Here is a 21,266-nt window from a genome sequence, read left to right as displayed (position 1 = left end):
ACAAAAACAAATAAAACAAATGTGTGATCCTACTTCACACCGTTCAACTCAAAATGAATCATAGACCTAAATATAAAACCTAAAACTATAAAGCTTCAAAAAGAAAACATGGGAGAAAATCTTTGGGCTCAGCGAAGTTTTCTTACATATAACAGCAAAAAACACAATCCATTAAAAAAAATCATAAATTGGGCTTTCTCAAAATCAAGAAACTTCTGCTTTGAAAGACATCTTAAGAGAATGAAAAGGCAAGCCATTGACTGAAAGAAATGTTTACATGTCACATACCTAACTTGCATCCAGAACTTGTATGTAAAGCACTCTCAAAACTCAGTAATATGAAAATAAACCATGCTTTTTTTAAAAAGAGGCAAATAAAACACAGAAACAACTAAAGTGTCCATCAACAGGTGAATATATATAAAATTATATATTATATATTAAACATATAAATATATAATATATAAGTTTATATTATAAAAATATATGAATATGGATATAAATATATGAATATGAATGTATTATATATTATGAATATATATAATATTATATATTTATATATGTATATATAAATATGCAATGGAACATTATTCGGCCACAAAAAAGGAAGGCAATCCTGCCATTTGTGACAACATAGATGGACCTTGAGGGTATTATGCTCAGTGAAATAAGTCAGACAGAGGAAGACAAATACCGTGTGATCTAAAAACATGGAACTCATCAAAACAGAGAGTAGGATGGTGATTGCCAGGGGCTGTGGGTAAGGGAAATGGGGAGATGTTGGTCAAAGAGTACAAATTTTCAGGGGCACTTGGGTGGCTCAGTCAGTTAAGCATCACACTCTTGATTTCGGCTCAGGTCAGGATCTCATGGTTTGTGCAATCGAGCCCCACATTGGGCTCTGCAACAACAGCATGGAGCCTGCTTGGGATTCTCTCTCTTCTTCTCTTCCTGACCCTTCCCCATGTGCATGCACTCTCCCTCTCTCTCTGTCAAAAAAAAAAAAAAAAAAAAATTAAAAAAGAGTATAGGGGCGCCTGGGTGGCTCAGTCGGTTGAGCTTCTGACTTTGGCTCAGGTCATGATCCCATGGTTTGTGAGTTCGAGCCCCGTGTCAGGCTCTGTGCTGACAGCTCAGAGCCTGGAGCCTGCTTTGGATTCCGTGTCTCCCTCTCTCTGTGTTCCTCCCCAGCTTGCACTCTGTCTCTTTCTCTCTCTCTCTCTCAAAAATAAAACATTAAAAAAATTTTTTTTAATAAAAAAATAAAAGGTACAAACTTTCAGTTCTAAGTTGGGAGGCAGGGGTCTAAGTAAACAATACCGTATTGTATAATTGAAAGTTGCTGTGAGAGTAGCGTTTTAATGTTCTCACTGTAACAACACAATAAAATGGTAATTACGTGACTTGAAGAATGTATTAAGTAGCCTCATTGTGGGAAATAAACACTTCACAGTATGCCCGTGTATCAAATCATCACATGGCATACACCTTAAACTCACACAACGTTAGATGTCAATTATATTTTAATAAAGCTGGAAAAAATTTAAAAATTAAAAATGGGCAAAAAATTTAAGCAGTTTCACCACAGAACCTTTGGAAGGCAAATAAGCACATGACAATATGCTCAATGTGATCAGTCAACAGAGAAATGCAAGTTAAGCCATAATGAGACACCATCTCACACCTTTAAGAATGGCTACAATTTTAAAGATTAATTCTACCGCGTGTCGGCAAAGTTGTTGAACAACTGGAACTCTCGTACATGGCTGGGGAGAAGGAGAAATGGTGAAAACACTTTGGAAAACAGTTTGGCAGTGGCTCAAATAGTTAAACACATACATACTCTGTCAGGCACTCCATTCGTAGGTATTTAACCTAAAGAAACAAAAGTGTGTGTCCACACAAAGACGTGTACATGAAAATGCTCACACCGCACTTCTTTGTGATATTCCCAAACTCGAAACAATGCAAATGTTCATTACCAGGTAATTGGATATATAAATTCTGGCATCTCCATCTGATGAATAATCCTTAGCAACTGAAAAACAATAGAGCTATTAACTCGCACAACATAGACAAATGTCAAATACTTAGGCTGAATAAAAGAAGCCAGACATCCACCCCAATCCCCGTCCACACACAGACATACTGTATAATTCTATTTATAAAAAAAAATTCTAGGAAATACAAACTAATTTATAATGACAGAAAGCAGATCAGTGGTTGCCTGGGGGTTGGGAGGAGGAGATTATTTGGAAAGTGTGGAGAGAGGAGAGAAGGATCACAAAGGGCACAGGCAATTTTTGGTGGTAATTCAGTATCTTGATTGTGGTGGTTTCACGTATATGAAAATCTATCAAATTGTATATTTGAAACATGGGAGCAGTGCGTGTCAATTATACCTCAGTGAAGCTATTATACAAAAGGATTTTTAATGGTTGCAATGTATTCAATTAAGGCAATCTGAATTATTTCCACGTCCTATGATTTGAAATAAAAAATTATTTTTGGAGGAGCTCTAAGCAGTCGTTTTGTAAGAACATTGACACACTTTGAAGGCTATAGCTGACAAAGTGAAACTGTACAGTAAGATCGGTGAAAGGATCACCGCGTGAACAAACGATCCGACGTCATTCAGTGTCACCCGGTGCTGTCCAGAGTGCTCTTGGTGAAGGGTGCAAAGGCCTTGTCTCTGGGGACTCAGAAGGCTTGTGTGAGCCAGAGCCATTGCGATCCTAGGGAAAAGCTGATATAAAAGAACATGGGCCTCGTAGCTTGGATTACCAGGATGGGGAAAGCACAGGCACAGAGCTGCCAATGAAAAGGCGCCTCAGCAACACTTGTTGGAGTCCCCTTGGGGTTGGCCCCCCGCCTGCCCATGCACACAGCAGAGGGGACTATCTGACAAAGTGTGTGTTTGCTCTGCTCTTCCTTCTACCTTGTGGGAAGGCAACCACAAAACTCTGTACTGGGGAATGAAAAAGCCACAATGCACAGATCCTTGTTCTCTGTTTCCTGAGAAACCGAGAAGAACCAAGAGGGCCTCGGAAATCCAGGTGTATGCTCTAGGCCTGATTTTTACGTGCCCACCAATTTCAACAAGACAGTCAAAGTGTTAGAATCAACAATACTGTTATTAGAAACTTCAAAGCCGCTAAGAGACTAGATCTTAAATTTTTTTTAATGTTTATTTGAGAGAGAGAGAGAGAGAGAGAGAGAGAGAGAGAGAGACTGAGTGCAAGGGGGGAGGGGCAGAGAGAGAGGGAGACACAGAATCTGAAACAGGCTCCAGGCTCTGTCTGAGCTGTAGCAGGAGCCTGAGGCAGGGCTCGAACTCATGAACCGTGAGATCATGACCTGATCGGACACTTAACCGACTGAGTCACCCAAGCGCCCCATAAGAGACTAGATCTTAATTGTTCTCACCACAAAGAAATGATAATTAATGTGACAGAGGTTTTAGCTAAGGCTACCGTGGAAATCCTGTTACAATACATAGACGTGTCAAATGAGCATATTGCATACATTAAACTTACACAATGTTATATGTCAATTATATCTCAATTTTTAAAAAAACGTTTGGGCCACCTGGGTGGCTCAGTCAGTTAAGTGGCCAACTCTTGGTTTCGGCTCAGGGCGTGATCTCATGGTTCATGAGTTCAAGCCCCGAGTCAGGCTCCACACTGACAACACGGAGCCTGCCTGGGATTCTCTCTCTCTCTACCCTGCACTACCCCTCTCAAAATAAATAAATAAACTTAAAAAAAATTCAGTGTGATAGTTGTGCTGGCCCTGGTGGCAGTTGAAAGGGCCACTGTGTATCTGTGGTCCCAGCAGCAGTGATCAGGAGCAAATTACTTGGGCTCCAACCAGGCATGCATAACACAGCTGCACTTGGAGAGCACTTGGTGAGCTATGCTAGGCCAGTGATCAAGACAATGTTGAAAGGTAACCTTCTACCCAGGTGCCCCCCAGTTTCTCCTAAGGTTAACAAATTATGTAACAATGTACATTTGAAGAAATAATGCTATTATCTAAACTACAGACTTTATTTCGATTTCATTTTTTTAAAACAAAATGTCTTTTTTTCCTGTTTCAAGAAACCAAATTGCATTTAATTGTCACATCTCCTTAAACTCTCCTCTAGTCTATAACATTTTTTCCTTGTTTTTCATGACCTTGACACTTCTGAAGAGGGTAAGTCAGATATTTTGTAGACTTTATCTCATTTTGGGGTAGTCCCATGTTTTGGGGTTTTTGCTTTGTTTTGTTTTTTGGTTTTTTTTTTCATGATCACACTGGGGTTATAGGTTTTTGGTAAAAATAGCACATAGGTGAGGCACTGTTCTGTTCAAATCATTATCAGGAGATGGGTTATATCCACATGGTGAGTTTAACCTTGATCACTTGGTTGAGATGTCTACCAAGTTTCTCTTCCATAAAGTTACTATTTTCCCCTTTCCATTCTTTATTTTTTGGTAATAAGTCAATAAATCCATCCCACATTCAAAGGTATGGGAATTAAGCTCTACCTTCTAGAGAGAGGAATAGCTACATATATTATTTGGCATTCCTATATAAGGAAGATTTGCCCCTTCTCATTTATTCATTCATTTATATATTTAATCATTTATACCAGATAAATTAATCAATACATTTTATAACCCAATACTGTCTTTATTTGTTCAAAGCATTCCAGCTTTGTCCATAGAGAATTCTTTCAGGTAGGCTCCTATGTCCTTTGATTTGTCCCCTTCTCTTTTTCCTCTTCTTTTCCTTCTTTTCCTTTTCCACTTGGTCCTTCTTCCTTAGCATTTCCTTACTCTCTGGCACTATGAGATGGTCCGGGCTCATCTTGTGTTTTTCCTTGTGCCAGCCCTAGAGTAAACCATTTCTCTAAGGAGCCCTGCTTTGTTTTATTGAAGAATGATATTTAGAAACCAAAATCTTGGGACTGAGTGTGCTTATTGCTATTAGGGTGTTACAGTTGCTGAGCCAATATATGGATGTGTACTAATTTACATATACACACATATCTAAAACTACTTTTAGTTCTATTTGCATATATATTAAAATAAACATGAATTCATACTGATATCTCTGACTCAAATTCAGAACCACAGGGTTCATTTTAATTTCTCTTCTTACTTTTTTTAACTTCTTATTTGACAGTGAGAAATATAAGCTCCCACTATCTGCAATTTATTTACTTATTTGTTCATCCCTGTATGTGTGTAAAGTAGTTTCAGAATTTCTAATTTCCACTCTGGCAAGAAATAAATTTACCAACTGGGGCATAATGTTTAGTTTCAGTTCTTTTTTGTGTCTAGCCTGTCATTACCAGATAAAAAAAAATTCTTTTTTTTAAAATTCCTAATTTAATTAAGGAATAATTTAATTAATTCCTTTAATTTAAAAAAAAATTTTAATGTCTTTTAATAATCAAAAGAGACTGGGTACCTCAACCTCTTATACCATAACTTACAGACATTTAAAAACTCTTATTTTTTTTAAAGTTTATTTATTTTGAGACAGAGACAGTGTGAGCAGAGGAGGGGCATAGACAGAGGGAAAGAGAGAGAGAATCCCAAGCAGGCTCCGCACACTCAGTGCAGAGCCCAACGTGGGGCTCAAACTCACAAAACTATGAGATCATGACTTGAGTTGAAACAAGTCAGATGCTTAACTGACTGAGCCACCCGGTGGCCCTAAACACTCTTATTTTTTTAAAATATAGTAAATGTCCTCTGTTTATAATGAGTTTTTTGCAGTATATTTTATCCTGATGTTTGAAATCAATTATACAGAAACTAAGTCCATGGTTAAATACTTACTACCTTACTTAAAATAGCAGAAATGAAAAGCTAGAACTCCCCTCTGCACAGCTTTTAAAAAGCACTCATCTAAAAGGGAATAAAAAAATTATGTGGTAATATTGCCATTTAATTGCCATGATTAGTTGAGTTTCAACATAGGTAATGGGAAGACAAGTGATCACTGGTTCATGATGTTAATTAATATTTATTGAATGAACTGTGGATGGGCCAACATGACATCTCTATAATCATAACCAAAAGTACTTTACAGTTTTGTATACAAAGTATGGTACTTTGTAGTACTCCTTTATTTTGTATACCAACACTCTGAAGACAGACATTATTATAATTATCATCACAATAATGATCTCAGCTTTCCAAGAATTGAAGCTGGGTAACTTAACTAAATAATATAGCTAGATTTAAAATCAGGTGATCTAACTCAAATTCCCATGACCTATCGTTTCTACTGAGCTGTTGATTAGGTCGTCTTGCTATTAGGAATATTGACATATTGACGTCACATAAATCACTAGATTTTTTTCAGACGGAGGCTCACATTTGGTTCATGTGAGCTATGGGGAGTCCCTGGGCCATGAGTTCAGAGCAATAATATATCTCCCTTTGTCTTCACATTATTAGCCACACAAATCTATCATACAGTAGTAATGCTGTTGAAGAGATGGAAAATATAAACATTTAGATTTTTAAGCCTATAAAAATTTCAACTTCTCCCCCCTTTTTCTTCTTCTCCTTCTATTTGATAAATAAAAATTCTTAAATCACTAACTTATAAAAATAAGCAACTTAGCTACAGAGGATGAAGATTTTTACGTTTAACTGATTTTTACATTTTTACATTTGGGTTTACCACGAGCCTTCAGGACAAACCTAGAAAAAGACACAGGGTCTATGTTAGTTCATTTCATGGTAGTTGCCTGGTAAATGTTTGTTGAATTAATCAATTATTCAAATCACCAAATATTTACTGGAGCAAACTCTGTAAAAGCACCAAGAAGAAAAGGTCTCTGTCTTTAAGGAGCAATGACCTTGTTGAGGAGACTAGACACAAACACCTGCTCATACTGAAAGTCAACAGTACAGATTCCAGGATAATAATAAAAAAGCTAACATGGGACTTACTGCCACTTAAATGATGGGTAATAGTTACTGAAGAATTTCTGAGCGGAAAGCAATTATTCAAGCAGACATGGTCAAGTGGACATTTTACAGAGAAGATGGTTTGAATTTGATCATAAAGGGTGGCTAAGCTTTGGATGGATGAAGGTGTAGCGGGCTGCTTTTGAAAGTCAGGGAATAGGGAAATGCAAAGATTTCTGATCTGAGAGCTTGTTTTTCCATTAAAGATAGAGTGCAAGGGTGTTTCTTGTGTCAGAGCAACCAGTGGTCTTTACTGATCTCGAAGAAGCAAAACATGTCAAGCACTCTTTAGGAATTTGGAGACTAAAATAAATTAGCTAAGATCCAAGTTTTTAAAAATCAGATAATTGTTTCATTCTGATTTTAACTCCTTGTAAAACTACACTCTAAAGAAATATCATCTGAAAAAGTAGCTGTCTGCTTTTAGAGTTTAAAGTTTAGCTCCAGTCTCTGTGGTTTTGAGTTAAAGTTTAATTATTTAAATGATCAACAGACTCCGTCATTCTCCCTGAATGTGAGTGTTCAAAGTAATTTTCAGTACAATGTGTTAAAAAATATCCCAAGTGTTTTTGTCTTTCATAAGCCACTTCATGTTTTATTTTTCCAGCTTCTACATTTTTGAAATCATGTGCTATGTGGGGAACAGTTTCCGTTTTCTCTTTGTTTTTGTTTTGCTCATTAGCAGGACATCAGTTTTACATGCCATTCCTCTCATCCCAATAACTTGAGGTTCACTTTGGTTTCTGAGAAGAACTTTGTTACAGGGCAGCTCCACTCAGAACTTGGACTCTGAGTTTCATGCATATGTAACAATCTATAAAAGACAACAGATTGGTGGGGCACCTGGGTGCCTCAGTGGGTTAAGACTCTTGGTTTTGGCTCGGGTCATGAGCTCACGGTTCGTGAGTTCGAGCCCCAAGTAGGATTCTCTCTCTGTCTCTCTCTGTCTCTGTCTCTCTCTCCCTTTCCCTGCTCATGCTTTCTCTCTCTCTCAAAATATAAACTTTAAAATAAATAAATAGATGGGGCGCTTGGGTGGCCCAGTTGGTTGAGCGACCGACTCCGGCTCAGGTCCTGATCTCACAGTTCGTGAGTTCGAGCCACGCATCGGGCTCAGTGCTGACAGCTAGGAGCCTGGAGCCTGCTTTGGATTCTGTGTCTCCCTCTCTCTCTCCCCCTTCCCTACTCATGCTCTGTCTCTCTCTGTCTCAGAAATAAATAAACATTAAAACATTTTTTTAAATAAATAGATAAATGGACAACAAATTGGTTCTTAGAGGTAGATTGCCTGGTTTTAAAATGCACACTTTCTATCCAAAAATGAGACCAGGATAAAAACTTTCCTTTCACTGAGGGAGTCTAATAAAAGAAAATGAAAAGAAACATATCTAGTATTGGAGGAAAAATTGTCATTTTCCTTCCAAATAGTGCTAGAGGCACATGTCAAAACATACTAATAATAGAAGAAAAAAAGTTCTCTCTCTCTCTCTCTTTATTTTTTTTACTGTTAATGTAGCTTGTGTGAGGCAGCTGCAAATCCTCATTTTCATGGAAACAATCCCACACCCTTGTTCACCCCAAAGAGCTCTTTTCTTCCAACTAAAAACAGATTTTTTCCCTTTCATAGGATTGTAGAATTTTGAAACTTAGAGATCATCGAGGCTAATTTTATAAACTGAATGAACAGACAAGAATAAGGCAAGAAAATAATGGGAGAATCTACCCACATACCCCATCTCCCACCCTGTACTCACCTATAAGCTAACTATACTCTAGAAACGTTAAGCATTTTTAAAAGATCTGGTGATCTTAGGGTTCCATATGTTGGCACAGGCAGTTCCCTTGCCTGGAATGACCGCCCCTCCTTTATCAGGAACGTGCCTGCTCATACTCCAAGACTTAACTCAAAAGTTGCCTCAACTATGGAGCCGTTCCCAGGTCTCTGAACGAAGCCCTGACCCCGTGTCTTCTTAGAGTACCCGGTTGATAGCTCTATCATGGTATATTACAATAATGTGTTTCATATCCAGCCACTCACTGGACTGTGTGTGACTCAGTTTTAATTCTTCATTTTTATATATCCATTGCCTAGCACAGCACTTACCACATAAGCAGATAACTGATGACTAATGATTGGCTGGAGCTTGCATACGGTTCTCCTCGGCTCTAGTACATTGATTGCACATTCTCAGATCTGTTTCTTTTCTAAATTGAAATTATTACTTGCATAATAATTTTGAGCCCCACACTGTCTGGATAATACACTGAATTAGCATGGTTGCTTGTTTTCAAATTCCTTGATATGTGTTTGAATAAATGAATAACCACAACCTACCATTCATTAAATTCAAGGTGTGTAGGGTCATTCAGGCTTCACCTTAGAAAAATTTGATCACCAGACTCAGCAAATTTAAAACAAAATAAAATTAGAGTTTCATTATTTTTGCCTTTTCTTGTAAGGAATGTCTTTGTCCTTTATTAACTAGATGGGATTAGGCTTCATAATCAAGTAACCTCTGATCCTCATGTTTAGCCCTGGGGAGTTTTCCCTCATTGGTAAGATCTCCTCCATCCAAGTATTTTAGGAACTAGGAAGGATACAGTTTAAGATAACAAATATTCCTAAAATATTACCAAATGTAAGACGTCAACATTTTAAAACTTAATTTTTAAATTTAGTTCTATCTCTATCTTCCAGTTCAGTGGTAAAATGGAAATTATTTTCTCTGGGAGCTCTGACTGCCTTACTGATGAATCATTGCCCCTGTAACACAATCCCTAGACCTGGTTCCTGTGTATTTTCTCCATTGCCATCAGTGGTTTTCTATGTTTATTTCACATGAGCCAAACTGGTGCGAACGTTTCAGTTCCTATGCAAAGACCACTAACCTGTCTGAAGGGGGAGCTCATTTAGGAGTGCTGGACAAAACTTTTGGCTAAAAATCAAATGCTACATAAAGTTTGGTATAACGAAACTCTGTACGGACACACGGAGCCAAAAATAAATGTTGTATATTGGCAAAGGCTTAGGGCTCAGAAGTTAGACTTTGAAACTTTTGGTATAAGTTTCAAACTTTCCCTGGAAACTGAAAATATTAATGTTTGCAACTCTTCATAGTACCAAATAGTGGCTCCCCAGAGAAAAATACGGGCATTCTAAATGTTATTCTTATCTGTTTTTCCCTTCATTAAGCCAATTACTGTATTTGTTTTTTAGAAACGCAGAAAGAAGTCTTTAAAATGTGTCTTATCATTTCCTATGGGGAGTTTTACTAAAGGTAAAATCAAGTCTCTTTAAATATGCTACCACATTTTTTCTCCCTGAAACACGAAAAGATTACAGAATTTTTATTTTTATGACCTTATCTCTGGACACCAGAATGTTTTGCCCTCTTCTTAATTTTTTATAAGTAAACACATAAATACATACATACGGTGACAGAGAGAACTCTATTCAAATTACATTTTAACCAAATTACCAGATAGATCTTACTGACTACTGAAGGCTTATGATGGACGCTATGGAAATAATCATCGATGTTGTCTCATTCTGCAACCCAATCATACCTACACATCCCATTTCACCTGAATGAAGGTGAAGACACACTGGTAAAACATATTTATACATACACGTCCTGATTAGAGCAGGAAGTAACTGAAAAATCTCACGAGTCTTTCTTGCGACCAAGCCAGGCAGGTTTGGGGGATTCCAGACATTTACGAGCTTATTACAAACTTTGCATTGCTATCTCATTGACGCTAACCAGTGACTCACCATTATTTCATCCCTCCTCCCAACCCCACCCACTAAGATTTGAGGCCGTATGTCTTCATACGTGGAACTTAAAACTGTGCGTGGCAGGGGTGGGGGTGGGGGAATCCCAAACTACCTGTTACCTTGGCAAAATCCTTAACCACAACACTCCCATCTATCTCCTCACCCTCTCCAAAACCAACAAAGAAACTCACTTTCTAAATCTTTCACTTCTAAAGATCACTTTCTAAAGCTTTCAAAACGTAAATCCTAGTTTTCACATATTATGCATGCTCTTTTGGAAATCACTTGTAATATTAGAGCACTGATTTATTTTCTCTTCAAGACAGAACAGGGCTGAGTGAAAACACCCAGAGGCGTGCCCTATGCAAGCCCATCTACTCCCTGGCCCTCCGCTGCTCGACAGTCCCCCCACCACCAACCCCATAATCCAAGCTACTACAGAGTGGGATAGCAATTAAATATTTCCCAGATTCTCTGAGTAAGTAAACAGATTTTACATTTTTTCTGTGTGGTCTTGCAAATAAAAGAGGAAGTCTTTTTAAATCCAGTGTTCTTTCAACAGCTTTATTTTTTTTAAGTTTTTTTATTTATTTTTGAGAGACAGAGAGTGGGGGCGGGGGAGGGACAGAGAGAGAGGGATACAGAATCCCAAGCAGGCTCCACGCTGACAGCGGAGCCTGACGTGGGGATTGAACTCATAGAACTGTGAGATCATGACCTGAGGTGGAATTAAAAGTTGGCTGCTTAAGTGACTGAGGCACCGAGGTGCCCCTCTCTCAGGAGCTTTAAATACAAACAAAAGAGGGGCAGGCAGAAAAACAGTGCTAGGTGACAGAATGGCATTTGGCAATTTGCCGGAGTCTGTCCCCTTCCGCTTCCTCTGTGACGTTACCACTTGAGCTGGTGCATCATTCCCGCCACATGAGTTGGTCACCAAAGCACGTGTAGAACCTTACTAGTTTCAGGTGGTCCCAAGGGGAGACTCACTTTAAATCTAAGACCTTACTTTCACTCACTGATTTCTGTACCCAAGGCCGCAGAAAGTGCATCACTTTTTAAGACACTTGTGTCTCAAGATACTTGACATCACTGAGTAGCGTTGGCAAAGGATGGTTCAAGCCCAGTTAAGTTGTTAGGTGGGATCAGTAGTCAGCCACCCATCACACAGTTTTGTAAGGGCAACTTCAAGAGGGAAAATTGCTTTATGAGACTAAAACCTCACTTTGTATTGCCGGAGAAAACAGTGCACCTCGTTAATAACAATAAACAAAATGTATATCCTTTCCCCTCTCAGAAATGATCATTTTCTACTGACCATACGCTAATTACAAATCATAGCTCATTCCAGCCTCGTGACAAGATAATAGCTTTTAGAACAAACCAGTTGATTGCAGCTGTGTTTTTTTGTCTCCCAGCAAACAATTTCTGAAAATCGGGGCTCTTTTGCCCCTTGGAAAGCTATTTAATAATATTATAAAACAAAATAAACAAACAAAACAAAACAGAAGAAGACTCATAGATACAGAGAACAATCTGGTAGTTGCCAGAAGGGAAGGGGGTAGGGGGATGGGTGAAGAAGGGAGAAGATTAAAAAGTACAAACTCCCAGCTATAAAATAAATGAGACACGAAGATATAATGTACAGCCTAGGGAATATAGTTAATAAGCATTAACAACTTTATGTGGTGACAGATGGCAGCTAGATTTCTTGCGGTGATCCCTTTGTAATATATATAAACATTGAATCGCTATGATGTGCGGCTGAAACTAATATAATATTGTATGTCAACTATACATCAATAAAAATTTTCAGTAATAAATTAAAAGATTAAAGATTATTTTTCATCTCCTATGATGTTATTTATGACTCTCATTACACGAAGCTTAGCAAAACCACATTAAAGAGCAATTCTTTCGTAAGGGAAATGTCTTCCTTTCCAGACATGTCTAATAGAATCATGTGAAATCTGGACCGAGAGGAGCCTGCAGCAGTGATGGGTACAGAGAAGGAATCTGAGCATAGAAAAGCCATCCCTCACTGTGTCTCCAAGCGGGTGGACTTGGTAGCATTTAATTTTTTTTTTAAACACTTATTTATTTTTGAGACAGAAAGAGACAGAGCATGAACGGGGGAGGGTCAGAGAGAGAGGGAGACACAGAATCTGAAACAGGCTCCAGGCCCTGAGCTGTCAGCACAGAGCCCGACGCGGGGCTCGAACTCACAGACCGCGAGATCGTGACCTGAGCTGAAGTCGGCCGCTTAACCGACTGAGCCACCCAGGTGCCCCTGGACTTAGTAGCACTTATAGATGTCCTCTGCTTTGGAAGACAGGGATCAGAAGAAAAATTCAGGTATAGATTCAAAAGGAAATTCTAAGATTAGAAAACACTCCCAGAAAGAAGGAAGCAGAAGTTTTTGTTTTTGTTTTTGTTTTTGTTTTTTTTTGGTCTGGTCCCAATAGTTTAATTATATTTTTATTTCTCTTGCCTGAGGAGACATATCCAGAAAAATGTTTCTATGGCCAGTGTCAAAGAAATGACTGCCCGGGTTTTCTGCTGGGAGTTTTATGGTTTCGGGTCTCCCACTTAAGTCTTGAATCCATTTTGAGTTTAGTTTTGTGTATGGTGTCAGAAAGTCATCCAGTTTCATTCTTCTGCATGTAGCTGTCCGGTTTTCTCAACACCTTTTGTAGAAGGGACTGTCTTTTTGCCATTGCATATTCTTGCCTCCTTTGTCATAGATTAACTGACCATATAAGCCACGGGCTTATTTCCGGACTCTCTATGCTGTTCTATCGATCTGTGTGTCTATTTGTGTGCCGGTACCATACTGTTTTGACTACTACAACTTTGTAGTGTGTCTTGACGTCTGGGATTGTGATACTTCCAGCTTTGCTCTTCTTTTTCAAGATTGCTTTAGTTCTTCAGGGTCTTTTAAAGTTCCCTACAAATTTTAGAATTATTTGTTCTAGTGCTGTGGAAAATGCGGTTGGTATTTTGGTAAGCTAGCACTAAATCTGTAGATTGCTTTGGATTATATGGGCATTTTAACAATATCAATTCTTCCAATCCATGGCCATAGAATCTTTCCATTTGGTTCTGTCATGTTCAGTTTCTTTCATCCAAGTTTTATAGATTTCAGAGTATAGGTCTTTCACCTCCTTGGCTAAGTTTATTCCTAAGTATTTTACTCTTGTGATGCAATTGAAAATGGGATTGTTTTTCTTAGTTTCTCTTTCTGCTACTTCATGTTTATTATATACAAATGAAACAGATTTTTTCATAGTTTGTATCGTGAGACCCTACTGAATTCACTTATCAGTTCTAATAGTTTTTTGGTGGCATGTTTAGGATTTTTGATATATAATACTACGTCATCGGCAGTGTTTAAATCACTATGTGTAGTTTACAGACAAATATGAAGTGATGTGAAGTTTTTTCTCAGTTTTATTGCAATATAATTGCAATATATTGCAATATAATTTTAATGCCACTTAAAAGTTTAAGGTGTATAGCATAATGATATACATATGTTATGAAATGATTACTATAAGTTTGGGTAGCAAAATCCATCACCTTGTATAGTTACGAAAAGTTTATTTTCCTTGTTATGACAAATTTTAGGATCTAGTCTCTTAGCAATTTTCAAATACCCTATATAGAAGTGTTAACTATAAATGGATCTTGAGGGCATTATGCTAAATGACACAGTTAGCCAGAGAAAGACAAATACTATATTGTCTTACTTCTATGTGGAATCTTAAAAAACAAAACCGAAACCAAAAACAAAACACCAAACTTGCAGAAAAAGAGATCAGATTTGTGGTTAGCAGAGGTGGGGGGTTAGGAGATAGGGGAATTGGGTGAATGTGAACAAAAAGTACAAATTTCTGGTTATAAGTAAGTCCTGGGAGAGTTGCCTAAGTTTTGTGGTGATTCTCAATTTTACTCCTTCTCCTGTGTCTCATTTCACCAGGCTTTACATCAGAGACCGCCTTATGAAATGTGTTGGACTAAATTAACGCAACAATAGCCAAATCACAGAACTAAATGAGAAGGTAAATAAAAACCAATTCACTAGCATTTGCTCTCAGATATCTGGACCCAGGCAGCCCCTGCACTGCTGCATAGGTTGTATTCAAAGGAGCATTTGTTCTGTCCCGCAGGAAGGAAACCCAGTGTGTCCTGAGCCACCATCCCCGGTCCCAACTTTACATGAGGCTGAGCCCTGTGGGTGGATCACAGCCAGTTGGGTGGTGAGAAGGGAGCGGGGTGAGGAGAAAGGGCTTCAGAGAGAATCAGTGATTGGGAGGCAATGTGGTAGGAATGAAATGAACTATCAGAGGAGGTCGGGTTCAAGAACCTTACAAGATGTATAGAGAATAGGGACAAACTTTGAAATGAGTTGCAGTCCCACTGGAACGTGAGGAATAGAAGTGTGGAAACTAAGAGGAGAATGAGGGCGACATAGGTACCTGGTTAATGCGGCAGTGCAGGTCAGGATGGTGTAGGTTGAAATCCGGTAAGAGTCACAATTTGGGTGTGCTGTGTTTATTGTAACTAGGCTCTGGATCCAAAGATACTAGGAACTGGTGAAGTGCCTTTGGGCTCAAGGAACCGAGGACCTATGAACTCTGGTTTTTCAAGTTGTGCTGTGAGAGCACTAGAGTCCCAAAAGACTTGTTAATTTCTGTCTAGTGTCACCTGCAGCTTCTGATCTTAGTCCTCAAAGATGAGAGATCCAAAGAATACAGAACCTCATCTATCAGAGAGATTGCCGTGGAAGGGGTTGGGATCTAAGCTGTTGGTGGTTCTCCCAATTTTACACGTATTAGAGTCACAGCGGTGGAGCTCATTTGAAATACAACCCAATCGAGAGATCCTCTTTCAATAGATTTGAGGCAACAGTCCAGAAATCTGTATATGTAACCAGCATTCTAGGCCATTCTCTTATGGGCCAGCTGCTAGCACATACGCAATGTGGTATCAGTTAGAAAAAAAGTGCCTCCTGTGAGTGGACCAAGTTAAAGAGCTCTCCTGTCTTACGTCCCTCACACTCCTGCCGGTGAGCACATCCTAGCCAGGAGTGCTGGTGGAATGTCAGCCCCGGCTCCTGACTCCTTGGCGGGGCACAATTCAACTTTCACAGTCTCTTTCAGGCACTCTGATCCTTTAAAGGTCATTCTTGAATCACAGTGTGAGAAAACCTCCTTTAATTCAACATTTCCCAAGCTGTCCTGATGACAACCATATCCTAGTAACCTGTTAGAATGAAAGATGCCTGGGTCCAACTCTAAGCCTATTGAATTAGACTCTTCAAAGGCACAGATTGGGAATTAGTGTTTTAAACACGTGCCTTGGTCATTCTTATCCTCAGAGAAGTTTAGGAAACACTGACTTACGGGGTGGTACTGGGACAACCTTTGTCCTTGGGATATTCTCCCATCTCGGGAAATTGGAGGCATCTTTCCACTCCAGATCGTATTGTCCCTCAGAATGGAACAGAAAGACAAAATAATACGAACAGAAGAGCAGACTTGGAAAACGGTCAGGGAGTTCGAAGTGCAGTGAAGAATGATAACTCGAAACAAGCTGCGTGTTTTCAGAGAAGAAATTAGGAACACTTCCCTTGCAGTTGTAAGCATGAGCCGCTCTAATACGGGGTTTTTGTCCACAATACCTCTTTCCAGTGGTCACACCCTACAAGATCATACATGAAGTAAATTCAACTTTTCATGTCCTCCCTCCTATACCTTGTGAATGCTTTAAGATATTGTTGCAAGCTTCCTTGGTAGTGAGATGTGTTCATAAAGCTAAACGACATATGTTTTCACTTTCATTTTATAAAGCAACGCCAAAATAATCTGTCCAGGAAAGAACAAAAGACTGTCTGGATACAAATGTTAGAAGTGGATCTCTGATTTAAGTATTTTTATTCCTTCATGATCTTAACTACAACAGCAGAAAGGTGAATAGAACTGTTTTAGGAGGCTGAAAATTTTCATAGGATGACCGGATCCTTATAATGTGCAATGTTATAGGATCGAATCCTACAATATGCATAGTTGTGTAGTTTGAAGATATAGTACTCGTCAGTGTCTTATTCTTCAAACACAAAACAAAACAAAACAAAACAAAACAAAACAATCTCCATTATGGTGACCTGTGAAATTAGATTCTATTCTTAAAGGCATTCAGGCCAAGAATGGGATTAGCAACGGGCGTATTCTTTTAATATGTGTCAGGATAACTTTTGGATGTCCCTGGCTGGTATTTGTGACCAGCTGGGGTCCTTGATTATTTGATGGTCTAATGACCACTCATACCCAGGCCTGGAGATTTGGTTGACGTCTTCAAGTCTCGTGTTCTTCCAGCAGGCTTAACAAAATTGATTCCTTGTGGATGTAGATGTTCAGATCTATTTCTGCAGAGGGTATACCCATGCAGTGAATATTTGTTAACAACAGATAAAAATGAAAACATAATAACCCAAAAATACCATTCTAAGTCAACAGGTATGCTGTGGCCAAAACCAGAATTCTTTGTGAGCAAGCCAGTAGCAACCTTGCCAAATAATCTGGTTAAACAGCCAAAGGTTTGGGTGACCCAACTCCGTTTATAGAATATGGATCCCGTACCGGCTGGAGACACTGGAACAGCCTCCAGCCAGGGTTCCAAGGGCGTGGTGCTAGGAAACTCTTGGCCACCAGGCTCGGCCACGGCGGAGAGGAGGAGGTGAATGTAGACCTGCTACTCCTGGTAGTCAACAACGGTTTCATTAACGTCGAGACCAATCTCCCTGAGAAACACATTTCAGCCTTTCTTTTTCTTTTTGTAACCAATATTCTCAGATTGAAATTAAGGAGCATATTTCCCCGCGTTGGCTTTTTTTTTTTTTTTTTTAATTTATTTTTTTATTTTTTTTTTAAATGTTTTTATTTATTTTTGAGACAGAGAGAGACAGAGCATGAGCAGGGAAGGGGCAGAGAAAGAGGTGAGACACAGAATCGGAAGCAGGCTCCAGGCTCTGAGCCATCAGCACAGAGCCCAATGCGGGGCTTGAACTCACAGACTGTGAGATCATGACCTGAGCCGAAGTCGGACACTCAACCGACTGAGCCACCCAGGTGCCCTCCCCGCGTTGGCTTTTAAGGCACGTATTTGTTTCGGAGGCATCTGGGGTTGCTCCAGCTTAGTTCATCGTGTGGCAGATGCTTGCGTCTTCGGTCACCACCCTGTACGTGACTAAGTTCACACATACCTCAGAGTGGGCACTGCTCTGAAACTGGTCGTGAGCCTATATCACCACACATTATAACTGTAAAAGTAGGTACTGACTTCTGAGCGACAGATACAGACTGACAGCTATGCCACAGTGACCCACTCTGGGTATGTGCCATCTTGAAAAAAAAATACCAAAAATGGATCCTTTGGAAAATCTGTGAGTTTGGAATCTCTGTTCATGAGAAGAGTAACAAGAGGTATCTGTCGGGAAGTTAGTTTGGGGCTGGCTTCCAGATACAGCTTGCTTAACACTGGTAGTATTGCTTTTACCCCGATACTTTCTCCTTCCCTTATTTCCTGCACTTCACAAACTACTGACATTCAGACAAGATGAAATAGATAACTTAAATAACTCCATAAGTATTCAAGAAATTAAATTTGTAATTTTAAAACTTCTGAGAAAGAACTATCTAGGCCCACATGTTTTCACTGGAAAATTGTACCGAACGTTCAAATAATTAATACCAGTTTTATATAAGGCCTTTCAGAGAGAGAAGGGAATACTTCCCAATTTATTTTACAAGGCTATTATAACCCTGATACCAAAACCAGACAACAAGAACACACAGAAAAAACTACAGACCAATAGTTCTTGTGAATTTAGATGCAAAAATCCCCAAGAATAGTCTAGTAATCCAATAATGTATAAAAAGAATAATACACCAGGACTAAGTAGAATTAATTGCAGGTGTAGAAAGATGGTTCAATATTCAAAAATTAATCAGTGTAACCCACCAACCATATCAACAGGATAAAGAAGAAAAATCATATGATCATATCAATTGATATGAGAAAAGCATTTGATAAAATTCAACAATAATGCATGATAAAAAAAAATAAACCCTCAGTATAATGAGAGTCAAAGGAAATTTTCTCAACCTCATAAAGAGCATCTGCAAAAAACCTATAGCTAACATCAGATTTAATGATGAAACAATGATTGCTTTCCCTATAAGATCATCAGGAATAAGGCAAGGAAGCACACCCTTACCATTGCTATTCAATGTTTTACTGGAAGTTGTAGCCATAATAACAAGGCAAATAAGAGAAATAAAAGGCATGCAGTTTAAAAAGGAAGTAATAAAACTGTCTCTATTACAGACAGTGAGATGAAATAATCTTCAAAAAAATCTCCTAGATTTTAAAAGTGAGCTCAGTAAGGTCATATGATGCAAATCAACACACAGAAATTAAATCTACATACTGACAATGAACACATGAAAACCAAATTTAAAAATGCAATACCATTTACAAGGAAAATGAAATACTCATGTATAAACCTAACAAAGCAGGTACTAGATCTAGTTAATGAAAATTACAAAACATTGATTAAAGAAATCAAAGAAGATTTCAATAATTGGAAAGACATACCAGGTTCATGGATTGGAGGACTACACATAATAAAGATGTCAGTTCTCTCCACATTGATCTATAAGTTTAGCAAAATTCTTATCAAAATCTCAGCAAGTTTTCTTGTTGACATAGACAAACTTATTCTAAAATTTATACAGAAAAAGAAAAAACCCTAGAATAGCCAAAACAATTTTGAGAAAGAATACATTGGGAAGAATCACTGTTCTCAAGATTAAGGCTTACTACAGAACTACAGTAAACCAAGACTGTGGTAGTGGCAGAGAGATAGACACACAGATAAGTGGAACAAAATAGAGACCCAGATATAGATCCACACAAATATGGATTCAACTTATTTTTTACACAGGAGCAAAAGCAATTCAATGAAGAAGATATAGCCTTTCCGATAAATGGTGCTAGAACAGTTGGGTATCTAAAACAAAACATGAAAAACAAAACAACCCCCAAAAATCTATAATCTAAACCTCACACCTTATGCAAAAATTTAATTCAATATGGATCATGGAGTTAAATAAGATATAAAACAATAAAACTTCTAGAAAAAAAAGGAGACAGTCTTTGGGAATGAGGACTAGACAAAGAGTTCTGGACTTGACGATAAATGCATATTCATTAAAGGGAAATTGATAAATTGGACCTCATCAAAATACAAACTTTGCCTCTATGAAAGACCTTGTTAAAAAGATGAAAAATAAAAGCTACTAACTTGGAGAAAATATTTGGTAATCACTCATCCCATAAAAGTCTTATACACATAATACATAAAAAGCTCTCAAAACTGAACATTAAAAACATTCAGTCAGAAAATGGGAAAAAGACATGAATAGACATCTAATAAGCACATGAAAAGATGTTCAATATCATTACCCAGCAGAGAAATGCAAATTAAAACCATAATGAGATATCACTACGTAACTATCAGAAAGGCAAACATAAAAAAATTGATGATAGCAGGAAATGCTGGCAAGGATGCAGAGAAACTCATCACTCATTCATTGCTGATGGAAATGTTAAATGCCACAGCCACTTTGGAAAACAGTTGGCAGTGTTTCATAAAATTAATCATGCAATTACCCTACAACCCAGCGATTGCACTTGCTAGCATTTATTCCCAAGAAATGAAAACATTTGCTTGAAGAACTTGTACATAAGTAGCTCTATTCATAATTGTCAAAAGCTAGCCATTAAACAAATGTGCTTTACTGAGTAAATAGCTAAACAAACAAATAGTATATGCATACCATTGAATACTACTCAGCAATAAAAGGTACAAACTATTGATACATGCAGCAACTTGGATGAACTTCAAGGAAACTGTGAAGAATGAAAAAACCTCTTAAGAATACATATTACAAGACTCCATTTATGTGACATTTGTGAAACAATATAATTATACAGATGGAGAACAGATAAGTAGTCACCATAGGTTAGGGGTGGGGAGGAGAGGTGGGTGTGGGTATAAGAGGGTGGTAGGGAGGAGTCTTGCTGTGACAGTATCGTATCATAATTGTGATGCTGGTTGCATGAAGCTACATGTGTGATAAAATTGCACAGAGTGGGGCGTCCAGGTGGCTTAGACCATTGGGTGTCTGTCTCTTGATTTCAACTCAGGTCATGATCTCAGAGTTGTGGGACTGAGCCCTGAGTTGGGCTCATTCCACGCTGAGTATGGACCCTGCCTAGGATTCTCTCCTTTCCTTCTGCCCCTCCTCTCCTCGTGCACGCTCTCTCTCTAAAATAATGTTTAAAAATTGCACCAAGCTACACACACACACACACACACACACACACACAATGCTCTGTGATTGTACCAATGTCAATTTCCTGGTTTGGATATTATACTTCTATAAAAA

This window comes from Neofelis nebulosa, chromosome 3 (assembly GCF_028018385.1).
Source record: "Neofelis nebulosa isolate mNeoNeb1 chromosome 3, mNeoNeb1.pri, whole genome shotgun sequence".
Lineage (NCBI taxonomy): Eukaryota > Metazoa > Chordata > Mammalia > Carnivora > Felidae > Neofelis > Neofelis nebulosa.
This window is presented reverse-complemented; position numbering follows the sequence as displayed.